The sequence below is a fragment of the Argopecten irradians genome, chromosome 1 (genome assembly GCF_041381155.1).
Source record: "Argopecten irradians isolate NY chromosome 1, Ai_NY, whole genome shotgun sequence".
NCBI classification, from domain to species: domain Eukaryota; kingdom Metazoa; phylum Mollusca; class Bivalvia; order Pectinida; family Pectinidae; genus Argopecten; species Argopecten irradians.
Genome location: NC_091134.1, coordinates 41,612,329 through 41,634,113, shown reverse-complemented (window position 1 = coordinate 41,634,113; position 21,785 = coordinate 41,612,329). Strand labels below are relative to the sequence as shown.

The 21,785-nt window shown below is 35.0% G+C and overlaps 1 pseudogene; it reads right to left on the bottom strand.

The window, feature by feature from the left end:
- The window catches only part of LOC138328252 (synaptotagmin-10-like), a 34,801-nt pseudogene extending 13,564 nt beyond the window's left edge, over nucleotides 1-21,237 (bottom strand).
- Between the last annotated feature and the right edge of the window lie 548 nt (nucleotides 21,238-21,785).

Here is a 21,785-nt window from a genome sequence, read left to right as displayed (position 1 = left end):
GGCTTTATGGATTTTTCCGGATCTCATCATTTAACACTGTATCAGACTGATTTTATATATAGCGTTTATTGGAGAGCTTAGGCGTGGAATTACTTGCGGGGAAAAGATTTGAAATGTGTATTAGGATGAAAATATAGAGACCTTGACCGAATTAATTTGTACATGCTGACACATGGTCTATTTTATCTCCGTAATATACTGGCGGAAGTATTCCAGACACGAATGCAAAACCAATATGTCTTGCATTGAGAGAATATTAACATTACATCTTCCTAAAATTCATTGGCATATTTTATTGCGCTACTGTAACATACTTGAAAGAAGCATACTCAAAAGGCGGTATTTTTTATGTTGTATGAGCAAGGACCAGAAAACCACAATCAAGTACAAGGCAAGAACAATACAATGCCAACATGACAAGGAAGACGGTCGTATAGTGCAGCGACGTTTAACGAAGTTCGTGCAATGTCTTTTAATCAATTCGCAACCTTCCATAGATAAGCTTCTATGTGTACAGTTTAATGATTTCTGTGTCAGACATACAATAGTGATTTTGATTTGACAGTTTTGTTTTCAGTATTTAAGCCTTACATATTGATTTAAGTAAAAATAGTTTTTTCCGTGTAAGAAACGCCTACGTTGTGCTTGCCGAGAAAGGAAGAATCTCTTTGTTTGTTTTCAGTCTAAAAATGCTTTTAGAGATCGTTTATTCAATCTTTGTATATGCAATGAATATGTTGACCTAGATAAGTTAGATCGAAAATTTTCCATCACTTATAATATTTTTATGTTATAAAGTTTCATTTTCGATGGTGATTCCTCGTTATATATTATGACTTTGTGTGTCCGTGTGCAGGAATACGAAGAGCTTCTTGGATAACGGTTTTCAGGGATGGAAGAACAGCTTTGTTTGTGTATTTCCTGTCGGTAATAATCCGGGCAACTTGCCTGGCTTCACGCTAACAAGCCGGATCAGACTACTGGGTCGTATTTGGTGTAAAGATGCTGATGAACTACTGTGTCGGAGATTGCGTTTGTCGTCTAGATAATTATCCCTGACAATAGACAATAATGACAAACCCTTGCTATGAAATGTATCATCTATCACAGACCGTCTCGTTAGTCTTGCACTTTGGTGTTAACTATCCAACTTTGAAAGTCAATCGTTAAGTGTCAATCTTCCTTTTCGAAGGGCAACAATTTACAATGAACCCCAACAAAACAGCAATCAAAAAGGGATTTCAATTCCAAAACAAATAAGATTGTCTTACATTGCACATGTGACTCTAGACGATCGGTTGATTACTTCTGAAATAGAATGCCATCGGCTTCAGCGCTAGCATATAGGAGACCCATATGCTTGCCATACTTTTGTTAGTTCATCCCCCGACTCCAACATGATTATTTGATATACACGCACCAAGGAATATTGCTATCCTAACCTAACAGCTAGAGGACGCACCTGTGACTTCTGTCATCATTATACATTATAAAACAGCTGAAATCAGATTTTTTTCCATCCTTCGGTAGTTACCAATTCCTGCACTCTCCGCCCTCTCATTATATTAGCACAATCAATATGTTTCTAGTATAACTGCATATATCTTTCAGTATTGGGTCATGATAATATATGTTAATCTGAGTCTTTTCTCCGATAAACAAATATTTCACCTGAAGATCATGATAGTTATTTGACTACAAAAACGCGCGGTTCACGACGAACGTACAGTTTGTTGAGTGTCTCATTACTGAACAATAAAAATCACGTTTCTTTCTTTTTGTTTGTTTGGGTTTTTGTTACGTTTTTCTGTAGGCTGTATCAGAACATTATAGGTTTTGTATTTATACCAGTCTCACCTGAGATCCTGAGGATATTGACATTAGCGAAGGGGGCTTGTAGTCGCCCACTGCGTCATAGCCACAGGGTGGAACACATGTCCGGTGGCGATACTTCCGTTTGTACATACGGCATATAACGACGATGACAGTGGCGACAACGACCCCTGTGACCCCGCATATGATACCCAGAACGACAGCTGACACCATCCTCATCTACAGACCGCTGAAACATAAAGTGACGTCATTAGAAGCTATTTTATCACAGCTGGTAATATTTATTTTATTACAATCTGCATTTACAGACCGCTGGAACATTAAATGACGTCATTAGATGAGATTTTATTACAATTAATACATTTTTTTCATCTACACACCGCTGAAGAACAGAATGACGTCATTAACAGTCTGATTTATAGCGAACAATCATACTTTTAAACAGAAGGCTAAAACACAATCACTGTGACGTCATTAGAAAGTTCTAATATACCTGATATAATCCGTAACTAAGAAGCGCTAAAACATAACCAAGGTAATGCAATGACGTAATTAGCTATAATTGGCTTTATTGAGTGAATTAAAATAGCAATTCATTTCACAACAACATACTTTGAAAAACGTTTTATTTTAACTATTAAAGTTTAATGTTTTAAAAAAAGAAATATTTTAAAACAACAGCATGGATGAAATAAAATGTAAATAGTTTACTTGATTCAGTTTTTTTTTTTTTTTTTTTTGTTCTGTTATGACATTCGATTTCTTAGTTTCTAGTTGTTATTTAAACATTTTGAGTTATTAACTTAACTCTATCTCAACTCGGGTATCAGATAAAACAATCGCAGATATATATGACAGAAATACACTTCTACTATACTATAAGTATCAGTAAGATACAAACTATATACACGATATCTGTTCTAGATCGTTGGACATTACATAAACATTGGTTCAAGGGTGGTCATGTTGATGTAGCATGTGTTTACATGTTCTGCTCGAATCACTAAAAGGTTGATAATCGTAGATTCTCTCTTAAGAATGCCACCTCGACGACAGCTATCCTTTGATCAAACCATTGACGACTATCTATGGGTAAATTTAATCTGATAATTACAAATGCACATATCACGGACCGGTGAGTATGAAACAGACACCAGAGGAAATTCAACATTAATGACGCCCTTTAGTTTGAAATTGATCTGACTACAATACGAAGAGTATCTCGTCCTGATAATGGGTTGGAGAGATTCTGTGACAGTGAGTCGTTCCAGGAACTTCCCTGTAAATGTTACATAACGTCTCCCGTTTGGTAATCATGCAATCCGTTTTTATATTATCTCAAAATCTCTGTTACAAACTGGATATTGACTAAATTTCAGGAACTCAAAAGGAAAAAAAGGGAAAAAATCAAAAAGTGATTACATTACATTTCAACAATCTTTTTTTTTTGGCGAAGACAGATAAAAAATAACTACAATAAAGGCAAAATGAAAATAATCACTTCTATTTTTAAAATACTGGAACAAAGATCAGTATTTGTTTCTGAAAGAAAGTCATAAATCTTTCAATCAAGCACAAATGTCAAATATAATTGCAAGGTTTCGTCTACAAAGATCGTTACCGTGTAAAATTATGCTTGTCACAGGAAGTGTAACAAGGAACTATATTTTTCAAACTTGCAGCATTAACAATATAAAAAAGAAAAAAAGAGGATATAATGGCTTCAAGATCAGTATCACCCTTACAGGTAGTTCATTAAGGTATAAAATATAAAGGGGAAAAAGTGCTTAAAGATTAGTAATATGTAATTAGATGTATTCTGCGTAGCATTGAAAGTGACCTGTAATCGCGGACATCCTGCTTAACAATAATATACACAATTTTGTGGAGAAAAATATTTCCACTGCTCCATGAAACTTTTAATCGATATATAACTTCCTTTCCTTTATATTTCATTTTGTTGAAATAATTGGAAACAGAATAGAATCAGAGATTTGACATTTATTTGAATTTGTAGTCATCCTTGTGTTGTTCTTCGTTTAGCAAAATGAAGGATGTAAGTGGTTGCATTTAAATAGAGCAAATTTAAGATTGAACCTTATTTAAAGATGCTCCACCGCTGACAAATGGTATTTTTTCACTATCAAAAACAGGAGCGGACGATTAAGCATTTTCAAAAGTTACAAACGTTAATTACTTTACACCATTACCACAATTGAAAAGTTTGAGCTTCTAATTTTAATTAAATTTAAAAGTATGAAAAATAATTTATTGCATCCCGAAAAAATTCCGTGGCACTATATCCTATATGGAATGAAGTACTGATTGCGCATGCACTAAAGGCAAAATAAATCATTGTATATTATTTTCTGTGCTAATTAGACATATATATACACGATTGAACACCAATTATTGTTCAAATAATGAATATCATTTATGCTCTGTCAGCGATGGAGTATCTTTAAATGAAATAAGATCAAACTTACAGCTGTTCACCGTTTGGATCAATCAGGAATAAAACATATACTGTTAGTGTATTCCACCTTTGAATACTAATAACTATTAGGCAATAATAGAGGTTAGCAACTCAGTTCTTAAATGTTCGTTTTGCATCCTACCTTTTTCTGAGGTGTTGCAGCGAGAAAATTAAATCGAATTTATCATGATAGTCACATCAAATAATTGCCAAATTACGTTCTAAGCTATTGGATGTATTAAATTATTCCATTTAATATTGTATCCCAGACATTTAGCTATAAATCTGCAATAAGTTGCGAACTCGCCTCCCTTTATATCAAATTAGCAGGTCGAAGAAAAACACAATCTAATCTATTTGGAGATCGATGTTTAGGCTTCGTAATACATTAAACCTAAGACAACAAAGGATTTTTTTATATCTAGAAGAGTGTAATTGCTTCGACCAAGAATAAGTCTCTTCATCTCTTTTGATCATGAGTTTATTCCAATGTTGTGGATTTCAAGTCAACGAATCCTACGAGAAGACTGAATGGTGTTAATTTAATGACTTTGAGCACGTTGAAAATTTTCACAAACATTTCCAATTCTATCCTAAGTTTCCTATACGTAAGATATATCATAGTATTTACATATAATCTCCCTCCACCGAGAAAATTATTTCGTACAATTTAACATTGAATTGCGATGAAACATAGCACAGGCTTGCAAGAGGTTTTTGTCCATGTCATTAAGTAGCTTCTGATATATCAAAATATGGTATGATGTTTTTTGTGACAATAAGTATCCATTGGCTATGAGAGAATCAAAATACAATGATATCATCATTTGAAGGTTTCCTTGTTGTAATGGTGATATAAGAGCTGTTTTTGATTACTTGAAACCTTATATATCGTAAAAGAAAAGAAAATACAAAACGTTAAATAGAAGAGGGGACAACAACCCTTTCAAAAAGCATTCCATTTTGTCTTTTGATTACACGTAGGCGATGACCTTTACTCCATTCACCATTCAGATTAAACCTTTCAATTAAAAATGGCATCGGAACACAATTGATATATGACTTTATTGGATTGTCATCACAATGATGAAGCACCATATTGTTATATCAGTATTGACTATAGGAGATTGATAGTCTGTCATGGCGATGTTTTCTAAAGGAATCTGGGTTTGGGTGTTATTAGTTTAACGTCCTATAAACAGCTAGGGTCGCGTAAGAACGTACTAGGTTTGTTGGTGGAGGAAAGCCGGAGTACGAGGAGAAAAACCACCGAACAGCCGTTAGTATCTGGCAACTTCCCACTTGCGATTCGAACTCGCGACACAGAGGTGGAGGGCTTGTGGTAATATGTCGAGACATCTAAGCCACTCGGCCACCGCCGCCCCTAAAGGAATCGATCCGACTAACTAATCATTTATATGTATTAAATAGATAAGGGGTCAATCATATACAACAAAAGCACAATAAAAAATAATAACATACCTATTTCAATGGGAAATATTAGGATTCACAGTGAACTCACCATCTTAACATAAAACACTTTAAGGTATTTTTTCATTGACACACTTTTTGTGAAGGTTATTTCAAGAACTGTATGCATAATACAGACACGACTTGCAAATGACCCAAGAACACATGGTTAATTGCCTTGATTACTGTGCAGAAGATCAGGATCAAAATATATTGCATGTTCTTGGAAAAAAGTACTTGTGATGCAAGGCCGTTAGGATGATTTAAGACCAAACGTGCATAAATATCTGAGGCATCGTCCTTAAACCCATGGTAATACCATCCAGTGAGTCAAAGACAATGTGTTTTGAGATTAGCATTAATATAATTCGAGCCAAATGATGAAACCTGTTACTTTGGATGGTTTACAAATTGATAAAAAGATCAAGAAATGACCATTTTCAGCATCGGCGATATCATCCGTCGTTCAAATATTGTTTCAATAAGTTTCATAGTTTCGTTGATCAATTTTTTATTTCGAAAATTCTCTTGTTCTTACATATAAACGCGAACATTTTGAGCAGCATAAATAACCATTTGTTCGGTATATTGAAAGGGAATAAGGGGAACAACTAACTAAATTGAAAAAGGACCTTCGAAATGGACCCTGTGTATACAAGATTGAGCCCAGGTTAGAATTTTAACCTGGCCGTAGATTGGCTGGCTAATTATGAATTTCGAAAAAAAAAATGTTTCTGACAGGTAATTATTCCTAGATAACCATGATATGAATTCGGAAATTCAGATTGAGATTTAGGTTCAAAATTATTTGGTTATATTTTACCTTAATTATCGATAAAGGATTTTTTGTTTTCAGTTCTGTTATCGGTGGGGTTTTTTAATCTCTCTTGTTTTCGTGGATTGGAAAATTGGCAAAAATGGTCTGTTTCGTTTGTTTATATTGTGTATGTCCTATCTAACTGAATCAACCTTTAGGACGAGAGAGATCATTTTTAATATAGGACTACGTATAGTCGTGATACCTATGGAAGCTATCGACTGGGTTTGTCCTCCGTGTCTGGCTGAAGGATCACCACCAAGCGTTAATCATACCATTAACTAGCTATGCCTTGGAGGATCGGTGAGACAATTACTTTTTTAATTAAAAAACAAATTGCTTTTGCACACGAACAGATGGAAATAACAATCAAATATGCACCGATTGTATGTCGACTAAACAAATAACATGAACTCGAAATTTCAAGGAAAAGTTATAAAAGAAAAAGCAAACCGTTTTACGAGTTCCACGTGGTTGTAAATGTCAATAACAGGGCTTAATTGTTAAAACAGAAGGTAGTTTTATCTTTCTATTTGAAGTTAGGTGTGACCGTAAAATTACTTTTGATTTGTACGTCAAATCCAGATAATAAAATGCATTAAATGCTTAAGCGGTAATTGTCAATCCTTATTTATTAACTAAAAACAGAAAATAATATTCACAGGTTTATCACCCTGCGTGATTTGTGCATATTAAAATGGCGCAATGATCAAAACTATAATATGTTCGGTTTAAACTCAATCATCACTACTAATTTTACTGAAAGCAGGTATTCATTAAATATAAATAATGTGATAATTTTCAGACTAAATTTGAGGGTGAAGTCAAAGCGAAAAATGTTTCAGTTGAATTTGTTATTAACCCCAGTTCATTTTTACTGCGTAGCATGTAGGTTTTTATATCATATCTAATATACTGTCACAGTGACAGAAACGCATTTTGGTTTCTACGAGAAAACATTTAATGTCAAATATTGACAAAAAAAAATCCTCATGAGAATATCACTGTTTACAAGAATCAACAAATGTTTTCAATACTGTACTGTTTCCTGTATATACATATTGCTGTGAGGTTGAGATGCTGTGTCGCACACTACTCCTCCCATACTCTGTAATTTGCTATAGCTTAAGGTGGGCGGTTGTCCTGGGAATCGAACTTATTGATCTGTATCACACACGGAAACATTCTCTTGAAACGTTCTCCACAAATTAGAGCTAACATTTGTGGAGTCATACATCGACATCGTGTTGTGCTTTTTAATTGACCAATCTTTACCAGAAGTGTTGGTGACAATTTCATTATCTACTTCATAGGCCAACACATCCATGTGATCAGTGACACTGAAATTTACTATTTAGTTACGATTCTTCGCAACGTGTTGTCTCTTAGTGATGTTTTGTAATGTACATTGAGTTGCTTCAACAACAAAAGTCGTTTTAGGAAACCACGTTTCAATGTGTTTTAAAAATATGTTAATACATATATAACGTGACGCTACCCAAATTGGAACACTTTTTGAAGATAATTGTAAAAAAATTCTAGCGTGTGCTTGAATCCAGATTTCTTTCTTGTTATTCCACAAATAAATGCCTTCAGTTTTAATTTAATGATATAGTTACTTGTCAACAGTTTATATATTTATAAATATTTTTACGATTCCATTATTTTCATTATTAAATACAGATAATATGCAACTGGACAGAAAAAGAAATTGTCACAGTTATTATTTGGCATCTTAATTAGTGTTCGGCACAGTTTTGGTTAGTTTAGACTGTAAACTGATAATTCTGTATAACATGTTTTAAAAACGTTCCATTTTGGGTAGCGTCACGTTAGTTCGCACATGGATTTATTTTCATTCAAAAATGAAAATAAGAAACGTTTTGTATAGAGAACATAACCAAGCACTTTAATGAATGAATTAATGTGCCTTTTGTTTTTGTTTCCTTGGTTACAATGTACAGTATGTGGATTATAATAATTAGGTATAAAGCTTATCCTGGATTAGTAATAACAACGTTGGTTTTAGAGAACGTGGTGTTGTGTAACAATATAGCCCAGTATGTCGACCACTCGAGCCTTAGTTTACGTATATGTTAAGCATGTCGACCACTCGAGCCTTAGTTTACGTATATGTTAAGCATGTCGACCACTCGAGCCTTAGTTTACGTATATGTTAAGCATGTCGACCACTCGAGCCTTTAGTTTACGTATATGTTAAGCATGTCGACCACTCGAGCCTTTTGTTTACGTATATGTTAAGCATGTCGACCACTCGAGCCTTAGTTTACGTATATGTTAAGCATGTCGACACTCGACTTAGTTACGTATATGTTAAGCACTGTCGACACTCGAGCCTTTAGTTTACGTATATGTTAAGAGTCATGTCGACCACTCGAGCCTTTAGTTTACGTATATGTTAAGCATGTCGACCACTCGAGCCTTTAGTTTACGTATATGTTAAGCATGTCGACCACTCGAGCCTTTTTTACGTATATGTTAGATGTCGACCACTCGAGCCTATTGCGACCACTCGAGCCTTAGTTTACGTATATGTTAAGCATGTCGACCACTCGAGCCTTGTTACGTATATGTTTACGTTATGTTAAGCATGTCGACCACTCGAGCCTTAGTTTACGTATATGTTAAGATGTCGACCACTCGAGCCTTTCCTTAGTTTACGTATATGTTAAGCATGTCGACCACTCGAGCCTTTAGTTTACGTATATGTTAAGCATGTCGACCACTCGAGCCTTAGTTTACGTATATGTTAAGCCTGTCCAAGAAAAGACCACTCTTTGTCTGTCGCCACCATAAGCATCTACCTTACATACCAAACACAATACACACGCAGTCGTCACTGTTGCCAGGGCAACAACAGTACAATTTATATTGGGAAAATTGCTAATAAGATTAGATACAGTTGTAAGAATAGCTACGAATAAATCTCTGTTCTCCGATGTTGGAGTTTAAAGGTATTTTATAACAGGTCTGAAGGCACAAATTGGTTATGTTTATGCAAGTGTGTCGCCATCTTAAAGGATTAATAATGTTGATATCAAACTCTGCTTATGCTTTATTGCTACCAATCCTAAAATAGATCAGGATAAGTAAAAACTTACATATTTCTATGACTTATGTTAACTATCTCTTACTACATGTTTTCATTAAAAGAAAACCAACCACCTGGAATTCCTTCGAATATGTCACGACCACAGGTGCTGTCATAGGTGAAAGGCGAGCGGCTTAACCACTACACCACCCGATCACCCTGGTGCTGTCAACTGGTCGGTAGTATTTTGCCGGCTACTCCGACCTACTTCTACCTCTTAAGCCTGATACGGTTGTTAATATGACGTTAAACCAATCAAAAATGGTCGACGGTGAATAACGCCTGAAGAATAACGCGTGAATAACTCTAGGTGAATAACGCTTTATGAATAACGCCAGGTGAATAACTCTAGGCGAATAACGCCAGGTGAATAACGCTTTATGAATAACGCCAAGTGAATAACGCTTGGTGAATAACGCCAGGTGCATAACCCTTTGTGAATAACGCCTGTGAATAACGCATGGTGAATAACGCATGGTGAATAACGCATGGTGAGAAATGTCAGTTGAATAACGCCAGTGGTGAATAACGCCTGTTGATTAACGCCAGGTGAATAACTCTCTTTTGACTACTCATGTAACAGCAAACAATAGCCTTAAGGTAAGGTCCGTCATCACACGTCCACCACCCCATAGCTGCCTGTATACTGCTTCCAAACAGTAGCTATCTAAGCTTTAATTTACCTGTCTTAGAGGAATTGAGATAAAGTCTATAAAATAACCGAAGCATCGAATTTCTATTTTCGTTTTCGTGATTATAAAATATGCGCTTGGAGTAAAATACCCTCGCCAGGAACATATATCTCTGAACACTTTCTCAATCAAACTCGTCAAAATAGTCCAACTAGTCACTTTACGTGAATTATTGCAAATAAAAATATAGGCAATCCACTGAGATATTGAAACTGTTTCTTATGTTCTCATTAGCTTGACCTTTTCTCTTATCTTATTCCCTATTTGCTTTGTTTCCATCGCAAACCTTACTAATGACGATTTTCTTACTTTTTTAATCATATACATTATTTCATTTTCATTAGAATGCGGCTGCACATGTAATAATCGTTTATGTATAAAAGCAGCTAAAATCTAAATATTTGTTCTGCATATCTATTAACGTCAGAATTCTGCAGAATAATCTATTATTGAATACAATATACAAGTGTATAACTAAAGATATAAGTTGAACGTCGAATTTCAATATTTACCTGTCGCATAATATTTTTAAGAAACATTCTACATTCAGCTTTGTATTACAAGAATCAGTAAACTGATATCTGATTTTAAATAGAAGATTCCCGTATCAACATCAACATATCTCGACCAAATTCCCTGGGTGAATAGGCAATAGAAGCTAATTTTAATTAAAGCTTAGCACACTCATCCCAGTATACCCAATAACAACTCGACCGAGAGGATCAAACGAGATTATTACACTGAGATGACAATCCTCATAAGAGCTTGGAGTCTACTTCCACATTGGTTATTTCTACTCGTCAGGTTTCTCAATGGGCTAAATAATTGGTTTTGTTTGCCACTCATGGTCATAACAGATTTATTCTGCATTTGATGTGGATACTTACATCCTTAAGTGGCACGTCCTTAATAATTTGGTATGTTTCATGTCTATTTTCCTGGAACTATGACATAGTTGCGAGCCCTAAACTTTACAGAAGATAGAGTGATAATCAAAATTAGATATAATGCATTCAAAGAGGAATACGTGTTCAGAAACCGCTGGAGTAGTTCAGACAAACCAGCATCAAAATATTTCTACCATATTTCAGACATGCTTGATCTTAGACCGCGTAGGTTAACATTATTGCTTTCTTTTGTCAATTACGGTCGGTTGTCATCATTACCACCACTGCAAGCATTACCATCATTACAATACTCCTCTAGATACTGTTACCATCATCATCTTTAAATGAACCTAGCTGTTAATAGAACATTAATCTAATGACCCGAACCCTGTACCAAATTATCATCAACAACATCATCAGCATCAACATCATCATCATCATTATCACCATCATCATTATCATCAACACCACCATCACCTGTTGTTGATATGTATGGCGTCTTTAGATATCTATCTTTAGATAGCAGATCGATGCTTCGCTGATCTACTGCCTCATTACAGTTCCTACCTCGCACAATAAATCGCACACTGTCGTGAAAAAATAGCGATAGGAAATCGGAAGTGACACCAGGCGTTGATACATTTACAAAACAAACAGAAAGGACAGTGAATATTAGAGTCCAAACAAAAACGGACAAATACTAATCTGGAAATATTTCTATAGAAGACAATGTAACGACCACTATAGATTTATCGATCACAGATATGTTACAATTAGATTTTTCTGATCGCATATCACACGGACATAACAATTTGTAATGTGCTAGATGCTAATAGAATTTTCTTCGCCATTTATCTGTTTTATGTAACAGGAAGCCCCGTTGTCGCCATGGTAACTAGCGCCTTTGTATCTCTCCATTATCTGAGGTGCCGTTGGTCCATCTTCCTGGCACCATCCGTAAAGTGACAATATGTGGGCGGCAGAAACTCTCAAATTGATTAACAATCAACTAGTGCATTGTAGACAATTGATTTAAACAAAGACAATGAAAAACACTGTTTCTTATCTACAACAATGACAGTATCATTAAAGTAATGTTGGGAATATCCACAGACAGCGATCTAACCAACATCATTATAACACTAAAAGACGTCTCCAATCTCACGACAAACACATATATTATAAATACTAATATTAGTTTGAACTATCGTATTCACTCCATTATTTCTTTTCATTTTCATCAAAACTGAAACGAAACAGAAATTTTAGAATGTATCTAAATAAAAGACCATTTTTTTAATTTCTGCAATGCTTTTCTACTCTATACAAGTTAATGATTTTCCGAAATCTTATAAATAACAACTTTCTCCCTTGCAGAAATTTTTCGGTTTTAACGCAATTGTTTTGTGAACGGAACTCACGCCGTTTTCTCTGACAATTATAACGTACCGAACGTAAACACACGACGTCACAATCATTACCTAATCGCAAGGGCAAGTGACTTTTACATGCAAAGACGGTATAGTTGCCCTGCCATTCGGCCAATTAGTAAACAATATATAGATGCCATGCCCATTTCTGCATCTGCGGTAACGGCGAGGACTTAAATACTAAGCGACAAAATGTAACATATGTGTCAGTGAATGCCGTGTTTAATATTTTAATTAGTCCTGTATCACAAATAATATGACAGTTATATGACGTACATGTATCATGCCTACAAACTATCAAAATGTCATCGTGTTTGAAATATTTGAATTTTTGCACTGGTACAAGGCGTTCTTATATTTAAAAGATCTACTGTAGCGGATATATTTTTATTGAAGTACATGTAATGTCGTTATACATCATATGGGAAACCCTAGTTCAACACTAAGCTAATCATTTCGATGGAAAAAGTCAAAATAGTAGCATCTATAGGCGCAGAAAACAGATGAGAAAAATGCAATATCAAAATACAAATCATTTTAATATATATACTTTATGATATCGTTCTTAGGGTATTGTTGTCATTAGGAAACCTTGAAAATTATCTTTTCATTCAATTGATTAAAGGTTCAAAGTTACGAGCGATGCTTTAAATATGGAACTTCAGCGAATTTATGCCATGAATATAACGTATAAATGTTTGAAAATCAATAAAAACAAAACAAAAAAAGGTTTCAGCTCTTTGCTACTACGGCATACTTATGAGAATAAAGTTTGTTTCAAAATCTGAGTAAAAAATCAACAAAGAAAACTTACTGTTTGGGAGCAAAGAATCCAACAGACATCTACCAATACAAGCGTACATAGTATATGAGAGCGTTTTAAAACACAATCGTAGTTTCATTGCAATCAATATTTTTTTTAATATCGCTGATCAATTAACAGAAACGAGCACACAGGATGACGTTAAAATCAGAATGTCTTTCACACATTCTCCACGTGAGGCTTGTATCACACACTACTCGAACACAACAGTTTTCGCGTTTTATCGCTTACGTCAAAAGCGTGAAACAACCAATGGAAAGGAGAACTTCTGCCATATGATAGTATAAAATAGTAGTTTCAAATCTCACAATTCATATGAAAAATTCCCGCTGATACTACTCATTTTAGCTACATAACGGCTGGTGAAGAAAATATGTCGACTCATACTTTGGATAGATACAAGACACCCGGGATCTCTTGCCTGATGTAGAATTGATAAAAACTATTTATTACGATTCTTATTTGAAGCGGTCTGCAGGTCTTGCATGTTACAAAAATGATCATACATTTACGTACATAATGATACTTACTTACTTGTGGTTGTAAATACCTATTTTACAATTTGTAGTACATAAGTAACGATATATTGTATTAACTTTAGGTAGTTATGTTGTAAAAACTGGTCATGCAGTGCAATGTTTACTATTTTGAATTCTTGCCCAAGGTCAAATGTTTAATTACATACGATAAACGGTCAAACATTATATATCATATTATGTAACAACACTTACTAGGAAATTATATTATATTTTATCATATTATAGTATAATAAAATTTTATATTATATTATTATATACTAAATCATAACACTTACTAGGGCTAAAAACTATTCTTCATACATAGATAACGTATTCCCCCTGTCGAGGCCTATCGACCAACGCGACGCTGCTCTTACATAAGCATCTTATTGAATCCTATTGATTTTAAACCAGCGACAGATATTTTCTTGATGTTAAAACGAGACAGAGCATCGACAAAATTAGACGATCTGTAGAGATGTCTTACGATATTCGTAACCACCTTATCTGGTTTTGTGATTTCCCGACATATTACCACAAGCCCTTCATCTCTGTGTTTCAAGTTTGAATCCTATGTTGGGCAGTAGCTTGGTACTGACCATTAGTCGGTGGAATTTCTCTGGATACTCCGACTTTCCTCAACAAACAATTTGCCATGTACTTAAATGACACTGTCTGTTAATAGGGCGTTAAACTAATAAAAAAGGAACCAGAATGTTAATGTGTTCACTAACGTTGCCATACGAAGATTGTAAACCGTATATTCTTGAAAAATAATAACCTAGTTAAGACGAAACAAAAATAATTCTACACGTGTGAAAACCCTTTCTGGATATCACAGATGGGGTAATCTCCTAAAATACGTTTATAGAAAAAAGCGTTATGTCCAGTAATGACAATGTTAAACAGTTCATGGTCATGTTATTGGACAGAATCGCCTTGCTAGGTCATTATCCGGCTCCATGGTGATTACATACGCCAGGAACTATTATTGGTCGTTTGTTATCAGACCAGTTCAGGAACGTTACCAAAATCACCAACAACATCATAACAACGAGTTGTTAGACCAAGGATCTGCCACTACTGAACGCTAATCACGCATTCAATGAAGCATGCAAATCGATTATCTAAAATATAAAGAGTTGCATGGTTGATAACATGGCGAAGAAATCAATTGATTTGATTACACGTATCGATTCGCGAAGGTGGAAATTAATTATGTTTCAGGGTAAACACACAATCGATAGACAATGTGTTTAAATACTCGGCGGGTTTAGATCGATATTTTATCATCTTATGGAAATAATAGGATATCACAATAGGGTTATAAGGGATGTAATCTTATCGTGAAAAATCGATCGATGTGGTTATCGCGTGAACTGTACAATTATCGATCAGTTATGCAATCATGATATTGGCCGATCGTCGCGAGATTATGTTATATTCGGACCATTGTCGAACTACTTACTGCGCGTGTTAAGGACTACTTATCGCGCGTGTAAGGGACTACTTACAGGACGCGCCTGACCATCAGGATTTCGCCATTCGACAACGAGCTAGCATCACGCACATTTACGAAAAATTAGGCCACTTTGTTATGTGATGTTCAAAGGGCATATGGCTTCATCTGATTTCGTGTCACATCATTTCTGCGTTAGACGATAGTTAATTAACTGAAGGGTTTACCTTATAATTGACAGTGTAAATGCACATATTAAGAATTCAGATTTATAGTACAATTTCTTACATCCAGATATTGCGATTGCAAAACTTCACTTTTACATGACAAATAGAATTATGTCCTAAACATGATGAAATATCCATTGGACTATAGAATGGTTTTTGAATTGCCTTAATTAACATTCCATGAAACTATATATCTAAATATTCTGTTTGTTTGATCACACATACATAGCCAGTTCAGCTGTTTATCTAGAGTTCAGTTTGTTTGTTTTTCTTGTTGCTTTTTCATTTAAATTAACATCTCCAATGAAGCTGAAGATCTATGTTTTTTTCTTTAATACATGAACATACAGAGAGTTGTGTTTACATAAGAATAGTCAGATGTCTTTCTAATGATCATAATTGAACCACCTGATGGTCAATATTATTCTATTTATAATGTTAACCTAAGTTTCAAATGAGTTTTACAATCGCACGTATACGAAATAAAGAAAACAACGAGAGCGGGGCAATATGTTGCATAACATTTATCGTACTCTTGATATGAAATTAAAATCGGTCATGGCCGTATCAAGATATTGAACAAACCTTAAGTAAATCTGTGACTATCAAGGACAGATGGTAAAAAATTGTATCGATCTTTGTAGTATCTACAAATCTACCTAACAAAGATAACCCGCTTGTTTCATAAATACTCGACATAATCTAGACACATGTTGCTTTATCGAGCGTAAAATGAACATCATTATTATAAGAAGTATTACGTTTTAGTTATAAAAATGAGTTTAAGATAATTCAAACCAAAACACATTAGCTCTCTTAATACGTACATTAATAGGTTGACTACGACAAGCAGAAAACACAGCAACTGAAACATTATAAGCAATATGCACATGTCTTTGCACGCTCTGTTTCATCGACAAAAATTACCATGTAAACAATTTGTCCAATATGAATAAATTTTAAAGCTCACTGAAGCCCGGACGTTGATAAAAGAACGAAAAACAATCCTTCTGTAACTGGTGCCTGGGATCTAATTGCACCTTGATGCAATGTCTGTATTTGATTTGCACATACTATATCAATCAAATAGGGCAGTATTAGCTGACAAAAGACAACGTACAATACATATATCGTGAAAATTGTAATAATGGCAAAAAGTGGTCGAGCAAATCAAATAAACGCGCACAAGTAAACACTATTAGAGGGTTAACATTGGGTCCCTTTTAATTATGTCTATGAACACATGCATTATGCTTTACGATTATAGGTCAACCGTAACTTTACATTTTCAGTGTCATTGGATTTACACGACTGAATACAACGTTTAATTACTGACGCAGATTCTAAGTGCGTCACATTATTTTCTCACGGTAAAACAACAGAAATGATATAAGTATAAAAAAGTAATCGTTAATTATATTACACCAACAGAAACCATATTCCAATTGGTTTACCATCGGCATTTAGAACAATGTGATTGTCACTATCAGGAATGGCTTAATATCATGCGTTATAGACAAACTCTTAACAAACCAATCAGAAATGGAAAAAAACATAATGGAGGCTATCAGGAATGACTTCAGATATATTAACAAATTCTCTTTTTGACATCCAACCGGAAGTAAAAATAAATGAATTGAAACAATACACATCAACATGATACATTTCTTTCATCAAATAATTGAATGTGAAATCAAATGAATCGTCACTATCAGAAACGGATATATACATATTTACTGCAAATATTTTACCAGACAACCGGAAGCTAAAACGGAATAATCGTCTCTATCATATATGGCTTAACATGTTTTTTTAAAGATTGCCGGAAGTGAAAATGTGCGACTGGCCATTTACAGGATGTAGTTGATAATCTGATATGTAATATTACCTAGAACTGTCTGTTGTCTCAGCTATTATGTTCATGACACTGACTGTGAAAGACATATCAATGTGAAATTAGGAATCGGATTACATGAAAGATGGCGTGTCATAATAAAACTATTTTAACATATGCACAACTGGCGTTCCTAACACAGACTTGATGGCCATAGATATCCTTCAAAGTGCCACGAAATAGACGTATATATTATTTTTCTGTAATCGTCATTTTTTTTTAATATAAACGAGGAAATTTATAAAAAAAATTATTCAAATATGCTTATTGGGGATATTTTGTCAGCTCGTTTTGCAAAGGGAAATATGATATGTAATATATCATGTTAATCGAAATTAGTTGGGTATGCTAAAAAAATCTAGAACGGAGCAGTCCATTTGGTTCAAGCTTATTCAGTATCGTTATTGGCATTGACAATCGTAAATTACTTACGAGACAAAAATAGATATCAAATGAATCATAACAAAACAACGTCCACACAAGTTTACACTTCACGTAGATACACTCAAAGAAGCATACTATGCCACAGGCCACATGTTCCTGAAGAGTGAGCGGAAACACAAACATGATGGAACACAACTATTATACCAATAAGTAGGTCTTAGCTATAGTCGATGTATGACGCATGGAGAATGAAAACGAAATATCAATTTGTAATGTTGGATTATGAGATGAATTTGCCACTTTCGAAGCAATTGTAATCGGTTCTGTTATCATAATATAGAAATCTTAGAAATTAAGAAATACTTAAATAAAACATTGGTTTAAAAATTAAGTCTGTCAAATTCCACAGAATAATTAGATTTTACTATAGAATCCAATTTTGAACATTATTCAGAGCTGTCTACCGTGATGACATAATCTGCATCATCTCATTATTAGCAAAACGCATGGCATTATCTTAATCGATGGAATGTATGTGTTACGCTATATCGTGATAGGTAGAATAGTCATGCAAGATCTATGCGGCTTCGCAAAACCCACGACGCAATGGTTAGAAGGTTAAGTACGATTGTAAATGAAACCCTTCTACACTGTCGAGTAAACAAGCCTTACGTTGGGTCGACATCGCTAGGCTTCGTGTAATCCCTAATACTCAACTATCGATATTGATATATTGGTCAAATGCCAATATCCAACATACTTTAAAGTAGATTTATCTCAATAACATTTCATTTCCGAGAAATAAGCTTTTACAGCATTTTTTTAATAGCATACCATGTAAGATAAATAAGTGATTCTAAACGGGGTTTTTTTCGGTTTTAAACGTTTAGTTTATGTAATGATATGTGTTATAAAACCAGTGACTATTCCTTTCATGTGTAAAGATTTCAAAGCTTGCGTGTAACAGATATCATTACATTGTTATTGTTGTTACAAAACATCTGGAAATGTGAAAAGGTTTTTATATTTGTTCTTTTGTGTGAATTTTAAAATGTCATTAACAACTGAAAGAGTACGTAATATAGTTAACATATGACATAAAGAAGTTGAATGGACAGAGCAATCAGTGGGAATGGTAGAAATTGCAGACATATTATCGATGACTACCTTAGAAGGCAAATCTCATATCGAGCCGCAAAATTGGTGTTGTCGGCCGACAATTTATATAAAATGTATTCATTCATCAAGGAATATTGTTCACAAGACTGTTCCCGTAGAGCAAATAAAATATTGTCAACGCCTGAACAGACGACAGTGTCAGTAGCTACCGGCTAAAACCTTGAAAGATGTGTTATAATAACTTTAAGTAGAACTTCATGTTTACCTTGAATAAGTATTCCTGATATTACCCAACAATCAATCCTATCTTTGGTAGTTTTTGTTTGTTTGTTTGTTTGTTTGATTAATTAACGTCCTATTAACAGCTATGGTCATATAAGGACGGCTTCCCATGTATGCGGTGTGTTGCGTGTATGTTGTGCAAATTGTGTATTTTGGGAGACTGCGGTATTTTCATGTTTGTCTTCTTGTATAGTGAGACTATTGCCCTTTTTATAGTGCTATATCACTGAAGCTTGCCGCCGAAGACACCAAGCAACACACCCCACCCGGTCACATTACACTGACAACGGGCGAATCATTCGTCCCACTCCCCGTATGCTGAGCGCTAAGCAGGAGCAGAAACTACCACTTTTATAGACTTTGGTGTGTCTCGGCCAGGGGACAGAACCCAGAGCCTTCCTCACAGAGGCGAACGCTCAACGCAAAGCCAAAAGTGAGGCGGTGCCAAGGAAGGCATTAGAAAAGATAAAGTCAGTTAGGAAGAAAAGAAAAGATAAGATCCTAAATTAAGCCGCCTTTTACGATCATGCGATAGGGGCAGCAGGTACAATTCTAACGCCCTACCTGCAGGGCAGTGGTAGTTTTTGTCTGACAAAAGTCAACAAGTGATTAATGATTAGCATGACGGTGTTTCGATAGCATCATCCTGATTATATTTTCTCTGTAAAATCATTCCACCACAAACAAATAAATTTAATATCATCATTTATATGGTGGCAAAGTATGAATATTTCTATGTGACTTATTTGGAGCGGGGTCCATAAACAGTTTGATTGATCAAATGTAAACAAATCAACGTATAACGTAAACAATCTAATCACTACAAGCTGACGTTCTAGCAACGTCTTCTTATCAATCATTATACATATACCTTATACACATACATTTATATATATAGATATATAATTTAATTCAACAAACAAAATAGATATATTTGTAAACATCAGATATAGTCATACAAAAGTCAGCTTTCATTAGTTAATTCGGTTAGAATAGTTTTAGTATTTGAAACGCGATGGAGCGGAAAGGGAATATGCGGAAAAAACATGGCGAAATATTTACATGTTAAACATAACAATTATACTCACCAGTAGATGTCCGGTCGCAGTGATTAAATAATCAAGCTGTCATTGTCTTGTATCAGTCACCTATGATATATCCCGCAACCATTCTGCTCCATAATGACCACAGGTCAACTCCCGTTAGAATTCGTTCTGTACCAAACACAAAATGTCCACTCAGTATCTTGGCGAAGTCCGACTGACCAGCTCGCCTTATCGTTTAGAGTTTCATTGTTTTGACTCTAGTATATTTTGCTCGGAGTTTGATCTACAATCGATAAGACACAACAGTAAACTAGCGTGTCCCCTCCGTGACGGCGGATACCGTGCTGACAGCTGTGTTAGCGCCTTCAGATTAACACAGTATCTCTCATCTCTCGCTTCCAACGTAAACTGCCTTTACTGGCATCACAGACGCAAAACGTAGCAGATGCAACGGTATACTGTGTGTAAAAGTATCAACAGGTCAAGTAACGCACACGTGAAAGTCTATAAATGGTCGTTATTTAGTATTTACTGAACTGATTTTACATCCTTAAACACCACACTGCGCCCATAAGATAGAACATCACAGGAAAATGACAGTACGTGACGTCAAAATCAGAGTCCAAAGGAAGAGATCTTCAAAATATCCGCGCTACAGGCGGGAACGGTTGCTTAGTGACAACAAATACTTTCTGTCTGCATAATTATCACTATATTGAGGCGCACTTTAATGCCAGCAACATCTCAAATCTGAAAATCAGCGTCTAACATCCCATTATTTGATGTGGAAAAATCGATCTAATTGTAGAAATATTAAAATGACCTACGGCAAGAATCTCCGGATAAAGCCATTCTGACATGTTTGAAATGAGACGCTAACAAGTGTCTTTGCGTCAAAGGCATTTACGTAGGACAACAATGACAAAGTATACATAGATAAGTCTATCTGTGCTGATAGCTTAATAGAAAGGGGAATATACAAAACGACGCCCTGTAGCGGGTTTATCGTAGAGCGGATACACACCGTGAATGCATGATGAGTATGGTGACGACAGTCTACCGTTATCCCAATAACTTAACCCGTTTTATCTATTTAATGGTTTGCCAATAAAAGTAGCCCGATATTCGGTAGATAAATCTATTTTAGATTAATTGTGTTGACGGCGAAACAAAAGGAATTCAAATTAGAATGATTGGCCAGTACCATATCTTAATGGACTACTTAAACATTTCAATGCATTTAATTGCATTTGGTTACTCTTCGCAATAACCTGTTGACATGCAATACCGCGGCATCCCCTTGAATATGATACCAT